The sequence below is a fragment of the Anolis sagrei genome, chromosome 11, assembly GCF_037176765.1.
Source record: "Anolis sagrei isolate rAnoSag1 chromosome 11, rAnoSag1.mat, whole genome shotgun sequence".
Classification (NCBI taxonomy): Eukaryota; Metazoa; Chordata; class Lepidosauria; order Squamata; family Dactyloidae; genus Anolis; species Anolis sagrei.
The window spans coordinates 17,778,765-17,796,468 of record NC_090031.1 but is presented as its reverse complement, the minus strand read 5'-3'; positions in this window follow the sequence as shown (position 1 = coordinate 17,796,468).

Here is a 17,704-nt window from a genome sequence, read left to right as displayed (position 1 = left end):
GATTAACCACTATGCTTTAATTAGGTTCAATTTGTAACAATGAAAATACACCCCACATATTCATAAGAGTAGCAAAATTATTTATGAAGTAGCAACAAAAATATGGTTGGGGGTCACCACAACATGAGGAACTTTATTTAGTGGTCACGGCATTAGAACGGTTGAGAACCACTGATCTAACTTATCTATCTGGAGCCCACAACGCTTGGAAGCCTAGGCAATGGACTGTGGCATATGCTTCCCTTTTGGGATGCAATAACACCAGAACAGTCCTGCAGCGCCCAATGCAACTGTGATCACCGAACAAGAAGGAGCATCTGTATTCGTACTTCTTGGCACTTGGTCTCAGGTGCTCTGCCCACTTTCAGATGTGGCATTCGTTCGCCTCTTGGGAAGAAGGATGGCGTCCCAAGCAATGCCACCTGGCTTTCCATCTTGTTTTTGGATAATTGCTTTATCTCATCAGCATCATGTGTATGCCTTTCACTCGGGTGTGACCGTAAGCATTTAGAGGTTGCCATTTCACAAGGCCTTGAGCCTTCTTTGCCAAGGAATGTTGATACGTCCTGCCTTGCAGATTAAGATCATGCTTGAAATTTCTCTCTGAGTGATACGACAATAGTCCTGAATCAATCTGTCAACTTTTTGCTTGTGAAACTCAGTGGTTGCTGTCACAGGACATCCAACTCTTTGTTTGTCACGCAAGTCAGATGTTCCCACCTCAACATCTTTAAACTTACTCGCCCAACTGCTACAAAACAGGAGCTTTTTTGTTGAGTTCCAGGGCCAGAGAAGCAGATGGCGGAAACAGAAGAACGGCCTGCCTCAGGGGAGCGTGCTCACTCCATCCATGTTCAACATCTACACAAATGACCAGCCACTGCCAGAAGGGACAGAGAGTTTCATCTATGCTGATGATCGTGCCATTACCGCTCAAGCAGGGAGCTTTGAGATGGTTGAACAGAAGCTCTCCGAAGCTCTAGGTCAGTGTTTCTCAACCTGGGGGTCGGGACCCCCAGGGGGGTCGCAAGAGGGTGTCAGAGGGGTCGCCAAAGACCATCAGAAAACAGTATTTTCTGTTGGTTATGGGAGTTCTGTGTGCCAGGTTTGGTTCAGTTTCATCATTGGCGGAGTTCAGAATGCTATTTGATTGTAGGTGAACTATAAATCCCAACATCTACAACTCCCAAATGTCAAGGTCTATTTTCCCCAAACTCCACTAGTGTTTACATTTGGGCATATTGAATATTCATGCCAAGTTAGGTCCAGATCCATCATTGTTTGAGTTTCTGGAGGTAGGTGAACTACAACTCCCAAACTCAAGGTCAGTGCCCATCAAATCCTTCCAGTATTTTCCGTTGGTCATGGGAGTTCTGTGTGCCAAGTTTGGTTCAATTTCATCATTGGCGGAGTTCAGAATGCTATTTGATTGTAGGTGAACTATAAATCCCAACAACTACAACTCCAAATGTCAAGGTCTATTTTCCCCAAACTCCACTAGTGTTTACATTTGGGCATATTGAATATTCATGCCAAGTTAGGTCCAGATCCATCATTGTTTGAGTTTCTGGAGGTAGGTGAACTACAACTCCCAAACTCAAGGTCAGTGCCCATCAAATCCTTCCAGTATTTTCCGTTGGTCATGGGAGTTCTGTGTGCCAAGTTTGGTTCAATTTCATCATTGGCGGAGTTCAGAATGCTATTTGATTGTAGGTGAACTATAAATCCCTGCAACTACAACTCCCAAATGACAAAATCAACCCCTCCAACCCTGCCAGTAGTCAAATTTGGGTGTATTGGGTATTTGTGCCTAGTCCAGTGAATGAAAATACATCCTGCAGATCAGATATTTACATTATGATTCGTAACAGTAGCAAAATTACAATTATGAAGTAGCAACGAAAATAATTTGATGGTTGGGGGTCACCACGACATGCCGAACTGTATTAAGGGGTCGCGGCATTAGGAAGGTTGAGAACCACTGCTCTAGGTGCTCTTACTGCCTATTACAGGGAAAACCAAGTGATCCCTAACCCGTCTAAAACACAGACATGTGCCTTTCACCTTAAGAACAGACAAGCATCCCAAGCTCTGAGGATTTCCTGGGAAGGAATCCCACTGGAGCATTGCAGCGCACCCAAATACCTGGGAGTCACTCTGGACCGTGCTCTGACCTACAAGAAGCATTGCCTGAACATCAAGCAAAAAGTGGGCGCTAGAAACAATATCATACGAAAGCTGACTGGCACAACCTGGGGATCACAACCAGACACAGTGAAGACATCTGCCCTTGCACTTGGCTACTCTGCTTCTGAGTACATATGCCCAGTGTGGAACATATCTCATCACGCTAAAACAGTGGATGTCAGGTTTTACAATGTATTGGAATGTAATATGGCTGAGTCATGCACTGCTAATGGGCTTCTATTGGAAATGCTGAGTCATGCATTAACTGTATATAGAACTTCATTTGGGGAATGTGTTCTGGCCTAGTCCAGGTGATTGTGAATGATGTAATCCTGGGTTTGAGTTAACAGACAAAGCCTTTTATGGGTGAGAAAAAGAGAATATTCCTATAAACAAGAGCTCTTCTGGATTGGTGGATCCTTACAATAAAAGCCTTAGGTTTTACCAGCCTCCGTATCGTCACTTTGCCGTCGAGTCTACATTGCAATGATACCGCTGCAATCGAGATAAGCTCTATCCACAGCGTTCTCTTAATCGGCCACCTTGGTAACTCTATTAGGAAAAGAGATAAGGCTAATCTGGCATGACTTGTCTGCGATAACCCCGTGTTGACCCTTGTGATCACAGCATTCTTGTCTAAGACTCATCTGATCTCTTTTTTTGAGAGAGTTACAAGCTGGGTGGATGCCAGGAATGCCGTGGATAGAGCGTATTTGGATTTCAGGAAGGACTTCATCTTCCTTCCTTCCTTCCTTCCTTCCTTCCTTCCTTCCTTTTTTTTGTCTTCCTTCCTTCCTTCCTTCCTTTCTAATTTCCTTCATTCCTTTTTCTATCTGTCTGTCTGTCTGTCTGTCTGTCTGTCTGTCTTTCTTTGCTTCCCATTGGCTCCAGTTCTTTTTCAATGTGGCCGAAACTCCTGTGAGGAGCGCAGCGCCAGGCGCACAATCAATACGAAGAGAGATAAATCTGGTACAACTGACGGCGAGCCCTTCTGTCACTAACGGGACAATGAAAAATGGCTGCTCCTTGAACAAGACCACGGCGTGATTTCTAAAGACACAAACATCAATATCGAAATGCTAAATAATACCTAGAGAGCAGAGAGAGAATCCCTCGCATCGCTTTGCCACCCACGGAAGATGGATGCCCCCCTTTTATTTGGCTAATCGTTCCCGTATCGAAGTGCGGAATTAGCTCCACAAATCCAGGTTCAAGGCGATTGTGGGCCAGGGATTTTTTTTTTCTGGATGCACCACGAGCCTGATTTACACGCCTTTTAGGAGGAAAACTTGCAGAAAGGAGAACGGGAGCGAAATAAACAAACAGCCGCACGCGCAGCCCAACCTTTAATGCTTAACTTTCCCTCTGTGGCCAATGCATCTTGCATAATTGGAAACAAAATGCCACAGGCAGACTTCTGAAACTTGCAAAATAGCTTGGCCTTTGAGAGCAACACTTGGAAAGTTACTTGATTATATAGTTCCAAGCTTGAAAAGTACAAGTGGAGCCGCCCTTATTGGGAAATTGGAAAGGTCTAGAACGTGGTGGCCATGAAGCTCAGAAAACTCACAGCAACCCAACTGTCCAAAACATGGAAACATTTGCTGCAAAGTGCATCAACCTGATGGAAGAAAGAGGCAAAGGAGCCAAATGCAAACCATCTCTCCAAGTTCAAGGCTGGATCTACACTGCCATATAATGACGTTTGAATCTGTATGATAGCGTCAGTGTCCACTGTATCTGTCCGAACGTATCTCCCATTACGTCCCACCTCGGAGCTTGAGATCATCTGGGGAGGTCCTGCTCTCGACCCCACCACTCTCACAAGTGAGGCTGGTGGGGACGAGGAGCAGGGCTTTCTCAGTGGTGGCCCCTCACCTGTGGAACTCACTCCCCGGGGAAATCAGAGCATCACCATCCCTCCTCTCCTTCAGGAGGAGGGTGAAAACTTGGTTATGGGACCAGGCCTTTGGGCAACCAGGCAATTAAAGATCAGCAGGATGGATGAAATGGTATTAAAAACGGATCTATGAGACAGCAACACTGACAACGTAAGGGAGGAATTTAGGTTTGTATTGATTTTATTGATTTTTATTGGAATAATGCATGAAGATGTTAGAAATGGTGAATTTTACTGTAAGTTCAGATGATTGTTGTGATGCTGGCATCTAATCGTGCCTTTACTGTGTAAGCCGCCCTGGGTCCCCTTCGGGGTGAGAAGGGCGGGGTAAAAGAACCCCAAATAAATAAATAAATAAATCTGAATTATACGGGGTCCATCGACACTGCCATGTAACAATTGATGCCGAGTTCGCCCCAGACCCCTGCTTTCCAGCAGATCTGACCAGCTGCAGGGAGTACCGCAGTTCCTGGGTGCCCCGTTGGGCCAGCGCTGATGAAATGTGCCTCTGCAACAGCCTCAACCAGGGACTCTTTGCAGCCTTGAGCTCTCTCCTTTCACTTCTTTCCTCAGTCCAAACATTGTAACATTGTAACCCCAAATAAAGACTAGTTAAATTGTAACCTTCACCTCTTCATAGTGATACACTGTGTCCTCGTCCTGACTCACTAAACTTAAATGCATGAATTCACCTTTTTCCGAGCTGCGGGCGTCCCAGGGAGGCCGAATCTGCGTTTCTTCAAACCGCGGATACGGAAACACCTTGGGCCCCCGTATCCGCGGGTTGACAGATCGACTCCATTTTGGTGCCATATTTTTCCTAGCTAAATTCTAACACTATCTGCTATCTCACTTTTTGCATTTCAAGCTCCTACACTCAGGGAATAACCTTTGAATTTTTGAGAATATTTTAAAGAAAACAGCTGATTGTCAAAACCAAGCCTCACTGCTGTGCTGCTGCTGCCATTGCTGTTTCTTCGTCCTTCTGGAGCCCCAAGACCTGGGGACTTGATGCAGTCACCCCATGAGGCTGTCGGGGAATGGATATGGCACCTGGCTCCAGCCCTTGGAGGGAGTTGTAGTTCTCCAAGGACCGAAGGACTAGCTTCAGCCCCAGCAATGCAGGACTTCAAATTTTGACTCAGTGAAATCACCAGACCTCTCCTCATGGCTTTTGAATTTTTTTGCCCCACATCAAGGCTTTTTCTCCCTTCAAGGACATACTTTCGTCAATGAATTCCCCATGATGGACTATGGACATACCTTGAGATATGATCAAGGCTCTTACCAATTTCTCGATGGGACACAGGGAGGGGGGGATAGGTGGGTATATTCTCTGTATCATGATTTCTATATTTTCATATTTTCTCCCTGGGTATCTGACCTTTTCCTGAACCTTTTTGCCCCATTCCCCTTTTGGAAAAAATGTATAAAAAATATAAGGAAACCACCCTGACCCTGGAAAGGAAGAAATTAACAGTTGAAAGTACCTGTATCAAAAGACACTCTTTGCATGGACTATAACAAAGGATCATGACCTTTGGCATCAGAGGTTTTGGCCACCAGAGGAAACAGCCACTTGGCAATTTTGATTATATTACAATGGCACAGAGGGGAGCCTTCAGAAAGCTGCACCTCACCCTGATCTGTCAACCATTCAATCTCTCTACCAAAACATCCACTCAAAGTTTCCCCCCATTGTTCCTCTGTTTTGGCATAGAAGAAAATCCGGATTATGGCAGTATCGCCAACATCAATGTTTATTAGAACCACTCAAAGAACAATAGATGGCTAGCTCATAGGCCTTTAGGACTCGCTGGCCCGTTGGACATTTCCTGAATTTCCATAATCCACTCAAGAATGCATTGTATTCCTTTGTCCCACCTCCCTCTCTCCTGATTCGCGGCCGAAGCCCTGTGGTTAGCCCAGCCGCTCAAGAGGTGGCTGAACTTCCTCCCAGCTGTTGAAGTGCCAGCCAATCACCTTCAAGCCAGGTGGGGGGCGGGGAGCGGGAGATTCAAACCATTAAATGAGTGTACATTGCCATATAACCTGGTTGAACTCCATTGAACTGCATTATATGAGTCTACACTGCCATATAACCTGGTTGAACTGTGCTGAACCATTTAGGGCTTTGAATTGGGACCGGAAAACAAATGGCAGCCAGTAGAGCTCCTTAAACAGAGGGGTTGGCCGCTCCCTGTAATTCGCTCCCATCTGGCTGCTTCCCGTTGGACCAACTGAAGTTTCTGGGCTTTCTTCAAGGGCAGCCCCACTTAGAGCACATTGCAATAGTCCAATCTGGAGGTAATGAAAGCATGGACCACCATGGCCAAATCCAACTTCACGAGGTACGGTCGCAGCTGGCGCACGAGATTCAATTGTGAGAAGGCCTTCCCAGCCACCGCCAACGCCTGCGCTTCAAGTGTTAGCGATGAGTTTAGGAGGACCTCCAAGCTGCAGACCTGTGACTTCAGGGGGAGTTCAGCCCCGTCAAGCACAGGTTGGCACCCTATACCCCGATCCGGCTTACAACAATGAAGCCAAGCATGACCCCCCCCCCCCCAACAAGGGATGGTGACTTATAGTTCTGCAAAGGTCAAAGGTACCAGACTGCACAATAGGGGTTAAGTCTTGGTCAATTTGTCAAGGCCTTAACAACAATGTGGACCCTATGAAACTTTGGGAATGGCTAGACCTTGGGGTCTCTGCCTCTCGAGAGAGAGAGCTGTAGTTTTCCAAGGACCATGGGACCAGCTTCCATCCCAGCGCTGCAGGGCTTTGCGTCTTGACCCAGTGGAACTCCATAGACTCCCTTTGGTGGCTTTTTGAATTCTGCTACATTCCTGGACTTCACTCTCTTCAAGGACTCGCTCTCTGCCCATGAACTTTCTTCAAGACAACTTATGGATTCATGCTGTGTCCTGATATCGTCTGCTTTTTATAATTGGTATTATTAATCTCTCTCTGGGGTCCTGGATGGGAAGATAGCTGCATATTATTTCCCTGTGTATAATTTCTATATGGTTTTTATGTTTCCTTGTATTCCTGACCCTTTGCCCCTTCTCCCTCCAAAGAAATATGTAAGGGAACCACCTGGCCTAAACAATTGTTTGACAAAAGTTTCTGTAAGATAAGGGCAAACCTTCCCCTCTGCTTTTTGTTTACTTCCCATTGATAGCATAAACCCCAGGCATTGTTCCCCTGTCTCACAGCCAGGAAGGACACATGTTGATTCACAACACTCAAAGCAGCCCTGTATGGGCTCTTTGTCTCACAGAGCACATGGCATTCCTTTGTTTAAAGATTCCTTTCCAGATTCCTTTATGTTCCATCATCCCGCCTCCATCTCTCCTGATTGGCTGTCGCCACCAGGTGGCAGAGGTCTCCCCATTGGATCCTACGGACCACTGGAGCTTCCTGATTGGTCCAGAGGCGCCGGGGGCGGGAGGGCCACCTCCCAAGTGTCCGCCCATCACCCAATCACAGCAGGGAACAACAGGGAAGTCGGGGCGGGGAGTTTGAACTCTGCAAATTTGAATTTACTATAAATATGACTGCATTGGTGTATTCCCCTCATGCTTAGCTTGGCGAATGATTGCAGCTTTGCATCCGGTTTCAGCTGAATCGCATTAAACTTCGATGGCTTTTCTTCAACTGGTGAGACTTTTCTTTGGGAAATCAGGGAAAAATATGGGATGCTTCTCTGCCTCGCCAGGGAAAAAAGAACTCTTTGATGAGTCTAATTGGTCTCTGCCTCCTGGCGAAGACCCCTAAATTTTAGCTCTAGAACAACTATAACTTGAGACCAGAGTTTGAATCCCTGGTTGACCATTGAAACCCATTGGATGATCTCAGATGCGTCACACTCTCTCTCAGCCTCAGAGAACAGGAAAGGAAAACTCCCATACTTCAACGCTGCACCTCATTATGCCAAATGCAAAGCAAGCGATCCATAATATGGGATGTGGAGCAACCTGTTTTTCTCTTTTCTAGGTCAGGCCTAAGTTGTGCAGCTGCACTGGCTCCCTTCGTTCTGCACTGGTGACAAACGGGAGCACAATTCTGCGCCGAAGTCGCATGAAAAATGTGTAAGTTAAAAATACAGAGAAGGGGAGGGAAGGCAAATCGCTTTCAAACAAATGCCGCACTTGTTTTGTGTTATATCTGTAACAAGGCTCTGTCCCCAAATATCTGTTCGTTTTTATCTGCAGAGATAATTGGCTTCTGCTCCTGTTTTCCAATGCGAGAGGATGGGCTGCACTGGGTTGCTTTAAAAAAAAATCCCAAAGACTCCAGGATCAAGCAGAAAATCTGATGTGCCTCTGAACGAGAGGAAGATATTGTTATTTGCGACTCTGAATAATTGCTTGGAAATAGAGCTGTGAAGACATTTGAAGACGGGACTAAACGCAGCAGAATTCACAGATGGTTTGGAAATAAATCCAAACGCCAGTCAGTCCACCTCACATCTTTATGGGGGGAAAAAAGAAAAAGAAAACTGAGCTGCGTTTGCTTTTCTCGTTGCCTTCCATCCAAATGTTGTTGCCTGCTCCGAAACATATGTGCTTCTTTCTTTAAACCCAGCTTCGCCTGTGAGTCATGTTCCCCATTCCCTCCACATTCGTTCAACATTGGCTTCAAAAATTTGCACCGATGTGGGTTTCATATATATATATATATATATATATATATATATATATTGTTTACATGGGATAAAAGTTGGGAAGGAGGCGCTTTTTCCCCTGCATATTTTCAGAAACAGCTGTCACAAGTAGATTTGACTCAGTGCTAAAAGGAAAGAGGGAACAAAAATAGGATATTCCGCATTGCAATGTGTTGGCTACAAGAACTCAGCAGATCTTCTGTGAATGCAGCTGCACTGTAGAATTAATGCAGTTCGACACTGCTATGGGGTCCTAGGAAATAAGTCCATCTGAAGTGATTTCAGCTAGGACCGTGGATAAGAAGGTCCATGCTTGGTGAGCTTCAGCTAAACTATGGGGGTTGAATTAAAAGTAATGCCTCCACCTTCGTTACTTGGGTTTGGAGGGGAATATTTTAATAAATTAAATGCAGAAATAATCCTTAGAAGGTGCTCTTAAACTACTATTCATTTTCCCACATAATCACCAGACAATTGGATACATTTCTGCCAACGATGAAGCCGTCATGGAAGAAGTCGACACTGTTTCTGCAACCAGTGTCTCACTGTTCTCTCAATGTCTTCATCAGAAGCATAATGATGATCCCACAGATTCGTCAGAGTATTGAAGTTTTGCCAGCGGAAGGATTGCTAGATCAGCAGACACTGTGTTTCAGAAGTAAGGACTGCAGGCTTTCAGTTACAACAGAAAACTACGTTTACTAAGTACATCTATACACGTCCATTCACAGCAAGCAACAGATAGGAACTACAAGGCACAAACAACAGTCTCTGAACATCTGCTTATCTGACTTCTGGCTGGGACCAGATCCTCCCTCTTCTTCCCAGCCAGAGAACATGTTATCTCATTTCTGTCAAGGTTACAGTTTCACAGCCTCAGCACTATGTTTTCTTAATACACAAAAGAGCAGAATAGAATCCATCTTGAAATACATCTTAATCCAACTTGAATTACATAGAAACACATTGAAAAACACACATGCATAACCAAATAATCCTGACAAGATCTTCTTTCATTATCCAGAACAGATGGAAGTCAGATGATGCTAAATCTGAACTGTATGGAGGATGCCGTACGGTGGTGAAATCCAGTCTCTGAAGTTCTGCTGTGTACCCATCATGCACAGATCTTCCGATAGTCAAGCAAAGCAATAATGTGACCCACACCTTCTTGTGAAATGCTGGTTATGCTTGAAATTTCTCTGAGTGATATGACAATCATCCTGAATCAATCTGTTAACCTTTTGCTTGTGAAACTCGATGGTTGCTGTCACAGGACATCCAACTTTTTGTTTGATATGCAAGTCAGATGTTCCCACTTCAACATCTTTAAACTTACTCGCCCAACAATGCACAGTACTCACATAAACACAATCACCATAAACAATTTCCATTCTCTGATGAATCTCCTTTGAGGAGACACCTTCTGCTGTCAAGAATTTAATGACTGCATGTTGCTTAAGTCGCATTGATCGACTGTCTGCACAGGGTTCCATATTTCCCCCTTTAACAACACAACCGTTCAATGCTAAGGCTTCCTGACAAAATGGAACTGTAGAGGAGAGTCTACTGAACAAGCCAGTACCTGCCGCATACCAGTACTGCCATCTGTTGAGGAGTTACGAAGGTGGAGGCATTACTTTTCATTAAACCCTCGTAGATAAGGCAGGACAGAGAACAAAGCTTCCTGGGTTTGAAGGCAAACTACAGAGGCTTATTACAGTTGGGCCAAAAGAGATGCAAGTGCTCAAAGTCTACAAGCATAAGCATTGCACCTCAGCTAGGGTTCACCTTGCTCAAGCACTCACCAGGAAGCCAAACATAGAAATAAACAGTTTATTGAAAAAGCACACACAGTAAAAAAGTAAAAAATCCAAATAGGTAAGATAAAATGAGTCTCAAAAACAGAGACAAATCTCCAATGCAAGAGTTGAAGCATGAACATAAATCCAAGGAGCATGGTAAAATCATGAGCTCGAATAATCCAAAGACAAGGAATAAAACATCAAGTTGAGTACTCCAAGAATCAAAGAACAATACATGAGCTTGAGTTCATGGTAAAATCCCCAAGACTTAAAGCAAAAGTTGATCAGGACATGACTTGAAGCGAGAAGCAAGGCAAGAGTTCCTTCTCTATTGGCTACGTTGCTTGATCTGAAACCAAAAGCGATTCTTTCTCTAATTAAGGACAGCAAAGCATGAAAGCATTCCTTCGACCTTCAGTAGTCCCTCTCATGCTCACTTTCCCATGGCCTGGCTTGCACCTGGAATTCTTCCCCCACAGAAGCAGCCTTGAGTCTCTATCTAACCTCCTTCCTGCATGTCAGCTTCTAAAACAGTTTCGTTTTCACACAATCACCCAAATCTAAGTGGAGTATCTTGCATTTGTCCCTGTTGAACTTCATTGTGTTAGTTTGGGCCAATCATCTCTCTAATCTGTCAAGATCGTTTTGAATCCTGCTCCTGTCCTCTGGAGTATTGGCTCTCCCTCCCAATTTGGCGTCGTCTGCAAACTTGATGATCATGCCTTTTAGCTCTTCATCTAAGTCATTAATAAAGATCCTGAGCAGGACCGGGCCCAGGACGGAACCCTGCTTGTGGCACTCCACTCGTCACTTCTTTCCAAGATGAAGAGGAAGCCTTGGGGAGAATCACCCTCTGGGTTTGTCCACTTAACCAATTACAGATCCACCTCACCGTAGTTTTGCCTAGCCCACATTGGACTAGTTTCCTTGCCAGAAGGTCATGGGGGACCTTGTCGAAGGCCTTCCTGAAATCCAGGTACGCCACATCCACGTCATTCCCCGCATCTACCCAGCTTGTAACTATCAGAAAAAAGAGATCAGATGAGTTTGGCATGACTTGTTTTTGATAAATCCGTGTTGGCTATTAGCGATGACCGCATTTGTTTCTAAGTGTTTGCAGACCACTTCCTTAACAATCTTTTCCAGAATCCTCCCTGGTATTAATATGAGGCAAGTTACAATGGTAATTGTTTGGGTTGTCCTTTTTTCCCTTCTTGAAGATTGGAACCACATTGGCCCTCCTCCAATCTGCTGGGACTCCTCCTGTTCTCCAAGAACTCTCAAAGATGACTGCCAATGGTTCTGAGATGACTTTTGCTAGTTCCTTCAATAGCAGAAGTTTGTTTCCCCACAGCAAAGTCGTCTTCTGTGAAATGCTGAGAATCAAACACCTAATTTAAATCCATCAAGGCACTCGTGACATCGCCCTTGCCACATCTGGATCTGAAACTCTTATCTTTGATTCTCTGGGAATGTCATAATTGCCTGCTTTTCACGCCTTGAGTCCTGAGATCTAATCTGCATTCTCTCAAGACCTCTGAACTCTCTGTGTCTTCCCAAGGCCTATTCTCCAGGGAAAGTTCAGTTTCCCTTTCCCTGGTATGCACAACATCTTCTGGTTCAGGGTCAGGCCAACCTGCCTCAGACTCCCTGAATGCTCTCAGACACTTCCGTTTGAAACCCATCATCCTCATCATGAAGCTGATAGGAACTTTAGGAGGGTCGTCCCCGGGAGGAGGGACCCTGAGACACCACCAAAGAGAGATCGCTACTTTGGTGAGCTAGAGAAGCCTGATTTCAGCAATTTTATTGAGCTTACAGTAATTCAAAATATTCCTCACCAAAGTTGAAGAAGAAGCACCGAGGTGTTTTATTAGCGATTCGGCTGAAAAGGATGCAATGCAGCAATCATTCGCCTACAAAGCATACCAGTACAGAGATCAGAGGCATTTTTATAGGGTTTATAGGTTTAGAAGTTTCAAAATTCCCGCCCTCCGCCCTCTGCCCGGCTCGCAGGTGATTGGATGACGGGATAACAGCTGGGAGGAGGCTTGGTCGCCCGCCCCTCGCCAGGGCCAATCATTGAGTTCCTCCGCTGCGCAGGAGCCAATGGAAAAGCTCCTACCGCCTCAGCGCTCTGGCAAATCAGGAGAAGGGAGGCGGGATGAGGGAGAAACAATGGGCTGGTGAATGAATGGATGGATTTCATGCCTTGCGGGCCCAGAGTTCGGGAAAGCTGATCTGCGACGGATGCCCAGCCTTTTGTCTTTGAGTGGATTTGTGACAGTCCTTGATTACTTTATCCGGATCTTCCTGTCGCCATCAGATAGGACACAATGGAGGAACTGGGGTGAATGTTTGTCATGGCAAGTTTGAAAGGAGAAACAGTTTCGGGGGGAAAGACCCTCTTGAGAGTCTCCCGCCCCCGCCCCCCCAGGGTGATGTGATCAAAAGTGCCAAGAGAAACCTTTTCATTGAATGGGCCAACTCCGAAGTTCAATTTGAGGTCTCCAATTCTATGTTTTTCCATGCACAAGTTATCATGGTAAGAATTGTTTTGTGATAGCTAATCGCCCTTTTCAACAGCTGGCCGCTTCCTTGATGAGCTTCTTCCAGGAAGGAGGGGAAAGGACGATGGGTTGGGTGCCAAGGCAGGAATTAAGGAAAGATACATGGGGAATATAGGAATCCAAAGAAATTCATACAAAACATCCCTTCCCACCCCTTGCCCGCTAGGGAAATTGATTAAAGTAATAATTTTAATAAAACGTGTGTCCATAGTTCATACTGGGGAAGTTCAGACGTGAAAATGAGTTCCTTTGAGCCAAAAGGAAATTGAGGAAAGTCCAAAAAGTCATGGAAAGGTGCTTGATTATCTTCATTGAGCCAAAGAATGGATTTCTGCAATGCCAAGATCGAGTTGGTCTTGGGAAACTTGGGAAACTATAACTCCCTCCAAGGACTGGGACCCCAAAGTCAGGCTCTTCCCTGAAAGCCTCATGGGTCTTTGTTGTTGCTAGTGTCTTGGCAAATTGACCAAAACTTAACCCCGTTGTGCAGTCTGGTACCCTTGTCCTTTGCAGAACTATAAGTTACCATCCCTTATTTGGGGGGGACGGGGACGGGACATGCTCGACTTCAATCAGAATCGTCTGGCTCTTGCCAGGCTACAATATCCTCTCCCATAACTTTTTCCCTTTACTCAAAACCACGGAATAATCCATTCGGTTGCATTTTTTTGTATCTAGCAACTTCACAACCGTGTTTCCTTCCAAATCAATGTTCTTTTGACAGCTTTGGCAATTCAGGGAGGTATTGTAGTGAGAAACAATGGTGACTAAAGGCTAACATTTCAGAGGAGTGTCACCGGCTGAATGACTAACACAGATTTGACAAGAGTGAGAAGCATGTCGGCGATACAGCTTTTATTTATTTAAAGTTTACCTGAAGGCTAAACGCTGGGAAATGTCAGTTCAGGACAAATCGGTGCTTGTGTGCGGAGCAAACCACGGGCCTCGCTGCAGACGCTCCTTGTGCTCTGAATACAAAAAAAGATTCAAGTTAAGCAACGGTACATCTTACAAAATATGCATGAGACAGACGATTCTGAGACTAGGACGCAATGGAGCAGTGGTTTCAAACTACAGGAAAGGAGCTCAACACCAATCAGGTGGAATCTCCTGTAGTTTGAGCTCAACACCAGTCAGGTGGAATGTGTGCTTGTGTATATATGTGGTTTTGCGCATGCGTTGTATTTTAATTTTTTTGCTTTTTAAGTCTCTTCTGCTGTGTTTTTCAGTGTTTTTATGAGTGGTGGTCACTTGTTGGTCTGATAGGTGTCTTGTGTCCAAATTTGGTGTCAATTCATCCAGCGGTTTTTGAGTTATGTTAATCCCACAAATGAACATTGCGTGTTGCTGTGGCCAGCCTTCCCTCCCTCTTCCTCTCCTTCCTTTGCTCCCTCTTTCCTTCCTTCCCTTTTCTTCTTTCCTTTTCTACCTCCTTCCTTCCTTCCTTCCTTCTCTTTTTGCTTCCATCCTTCCTTCTCTTTCCTTCTTTTCTACCTTCTCTCCTTCCTCATTCCCTCTTTCCTTCCTTCCCTTTTTTTCCTTTCCTTCTCTCCTTCCTTCCTTCTCTACCTCTTTCCTTCCTTTCCATTTTCTTTTCCTCTTCCTTTCTCTCCTTTCTTCCTTCTCTACCTCTTTCCTTCCTTCCCCTTTTCTTTTCCTTCTTGTCTCCTTTCTTTCTTCTCTACCTCATTCCTTCCTCCTTCACTTTGCTTCCATGCTTGCTTCTCTCTTTCCTTTCTTTCCCTCCCTCTTTCTCTTCCTTCCTTCCTTCCTTCCTTCCTTCCTTCCTTCCTTCCTTCCTTCCTTCCTTCCTTCTTTCCTTCCTTCCTTTCTCCCCTTCCTTCCCTCCCTCATCCATTTTTTCCTGTATTGTCATTTAGCTTTTCATTATTTAGCTTTTTTGGCTTTTAAGTCCTTTCCGCCATGTTTTCCGGTGTTTTTATGAGTGATGGTCACTCGTTGGCCTGAGAGGTGTCTTGTGTCCAAATTTGGTGTCAGTTCGTCCAGTAGTTTTTGAGTTACGTTAATCCCACAAAGGAACATTTCATTTTTATTTATGTAGACTAGCCATCCCCTGCCACATGTTGCTGTGGCCCAGTCTGTGTATGTGTGTTTTGTGTGTGAATATATTTGTGTATATGTGTATATATGTGTGTGTGTGTGGTTTCGCGCATACATGGTAATGTATTTTTGCGGGGTTTTTTGGCTTTTTAAGTACCTTCTGCTGTGTTTTTCAGTCTTTTAATGCATGTCTAGCCATCCCCTGCCACGTGTTGCTGTGGCCTAGTCTGTATAAATGTGTGTATAAATATGTATGTGTGTGTGTATATTTGTGTATATGTGTATATATGTGTGTTTGCATATGTATATAGATAGAGAGATAGAGAGATAGAGAGATAGATAGATGGGTGTATATGTTTGTGTGCATATGTGCATGCATATATGTGTATATACGTGTGTATATATTTGTGTATTTCTGTGTTTATATGTGTATATGTATATTGTCTATATGTGTGTGCTTGTGTATATATGTGTGTATGTATGTCTATATGTATATGTGTGTATGTGTACATGTGTATATGTAAATATGTGTATGTGTGCATGTGTATATGTATGTGTATATTTGTGTGTGCTTGTGTATATATATATATTTGTGTGTGTGTATGTATGAGTGTGTGCATGTCCATATGAGTGTATATGTATATATAGTTTATTTTGGGAGGTTTTAAGTCCGTTCTGCTGGGTTTTTTTGTGTGTTTTTAGGGGTGATGGACACTCATTGGCCTGATTGGTGTATTGTGTCCAAATTTGGTGTCAATTTGTCCAGTGGTTTTTGCGAGAAGATCCAACCAGTCCATCCTCCAGGAAATAAAGCCCGACTGCTCATTGGAGGGAAGCAGAGGCGGCCCTAGGTAATTTTCAACGGTAAGCAAACAGTATTTTGGCGCCCCCCGCCCCAACCAATCATTGATATATATTTTCTGTTCGTCGTGGGAGTTCTGTGTGCCATATTTGGTTCAATTCCATCATTGGTGGAGATCAGAATGCTCTTTGATTGTAGGTGAACTATACATCCCAGTAACTACACTTGCCACACTTGCTCCCTTACCTGGCCCACTCTGGGTCCGGAGGCGTGCCTGAAGACCCCGGCGTGTGCACCAAAAGTCACCTCTTCTCCTGACTTTCTCTTCAGCCATTGGGACCAAGAGAGAGAGAGAGAGAGAGAGAGGTGGAGATGCCCACCTTTCCTGAAGGTAGGCACAAAAACAAAGGAGGGAGCGGAGGTGGGAGATACCTCCAGCCGGAGGGGCTCTCTCTCTCTCTCTCTTTCTCTCTCTCTTGGTCCCAATGGCTGAAGAGAAAGTCAGGAGAAGAGGCGACTTTTGGTGTGCACGCTGGGGTCTTCAGGCACGCCTCTGGACCCGAAGTGGGCCAGACGTGGCGGCTCCGCCCCTTGGCCCACCCGCGGATTGGGGAGAGGAGGCGGGTGGAGCGCCAGGGGATCGGGAAAGGGAGCCAGTCATGGGGAAGGGATCAAACGCGGAGAACGATTGAGCGCCGGCTCTGCTCGTGCACCCGGTGACCGGGTGGAGCAGGAACATGAGGGGCTAGGCAAGGCTCAAGGGCCCGGCCCCTTTGGGAAGAGGATCGCCTGGCAGCAAGGCAAGAAAGCTGAGGCTCCCCCCGGACTGCTAGGGCTGTTGTGAGCTGAGGGGGGCTCCTCAAGTGGCAGTCGAGGGGCATTTACAGAGTCGACTCTGCGCCCCTGGCAAAAAAAAATTGTTCTGCGACCGCTTACTTCGCGTAATGGACGAGCCGCCCCTGGAGGGAAGGATACTAGAGACAAAGTTGAAGTACTTCAGCCACATCATGAGGAGACAGCAAAGCCTAGAGAGGACAATGATGCTGGGGAAAGTGGAAGGCAAAAGGAAGAGGGCCGACCAAGGGCAAGATGGATGGATGGTATCCTTGAAGTGACTGGACTGACCTTGAAGGAGCTGGAGGTGGTGACGGCCGACAGGGAGCTCTGGCGTGGGCTGGTCCATGAGGTCACAAAGAGTCGGAGACGACTGAATGAATGAACAACAACAAACCCCACAAACGAACATTACATTTTTATTTATATAGATAGTCAGTTGTTAGTCTGATAGGTGTTATTGTGTCCAAATTTGGTGTCAATTCGTCCAGTGGTTTTTGAGTTCTGCTAATCCCACAAACAAACATTACATTTTTATTAATAAAGATTTCACAATCAAATTTATCATCACCATCATCATCGTATTTATTTATACCCAGAACATCAAAGCAAATCATCCACATTATCTGCTTTGAACTGAATTATATGAGTCTACACTGCCTTTTGGACTCCCTTTTGGCTTAGGGCGCAGCTATACTGTCCAATTAATGCAGTTTCACACCACTTTGGACTTGGAAAGCAGTGCGTTTTCATAGGGACAAGCCTGGCCTTGCATGGCTTCTCTGCCTTTGAAAAGCCTCTCAAGGCAACAGATGGGACAGAAAGGACAACACAGCTCCCCAAGGCATTACGTAAAGCCACAAAGAGGCGGAGAGGCTG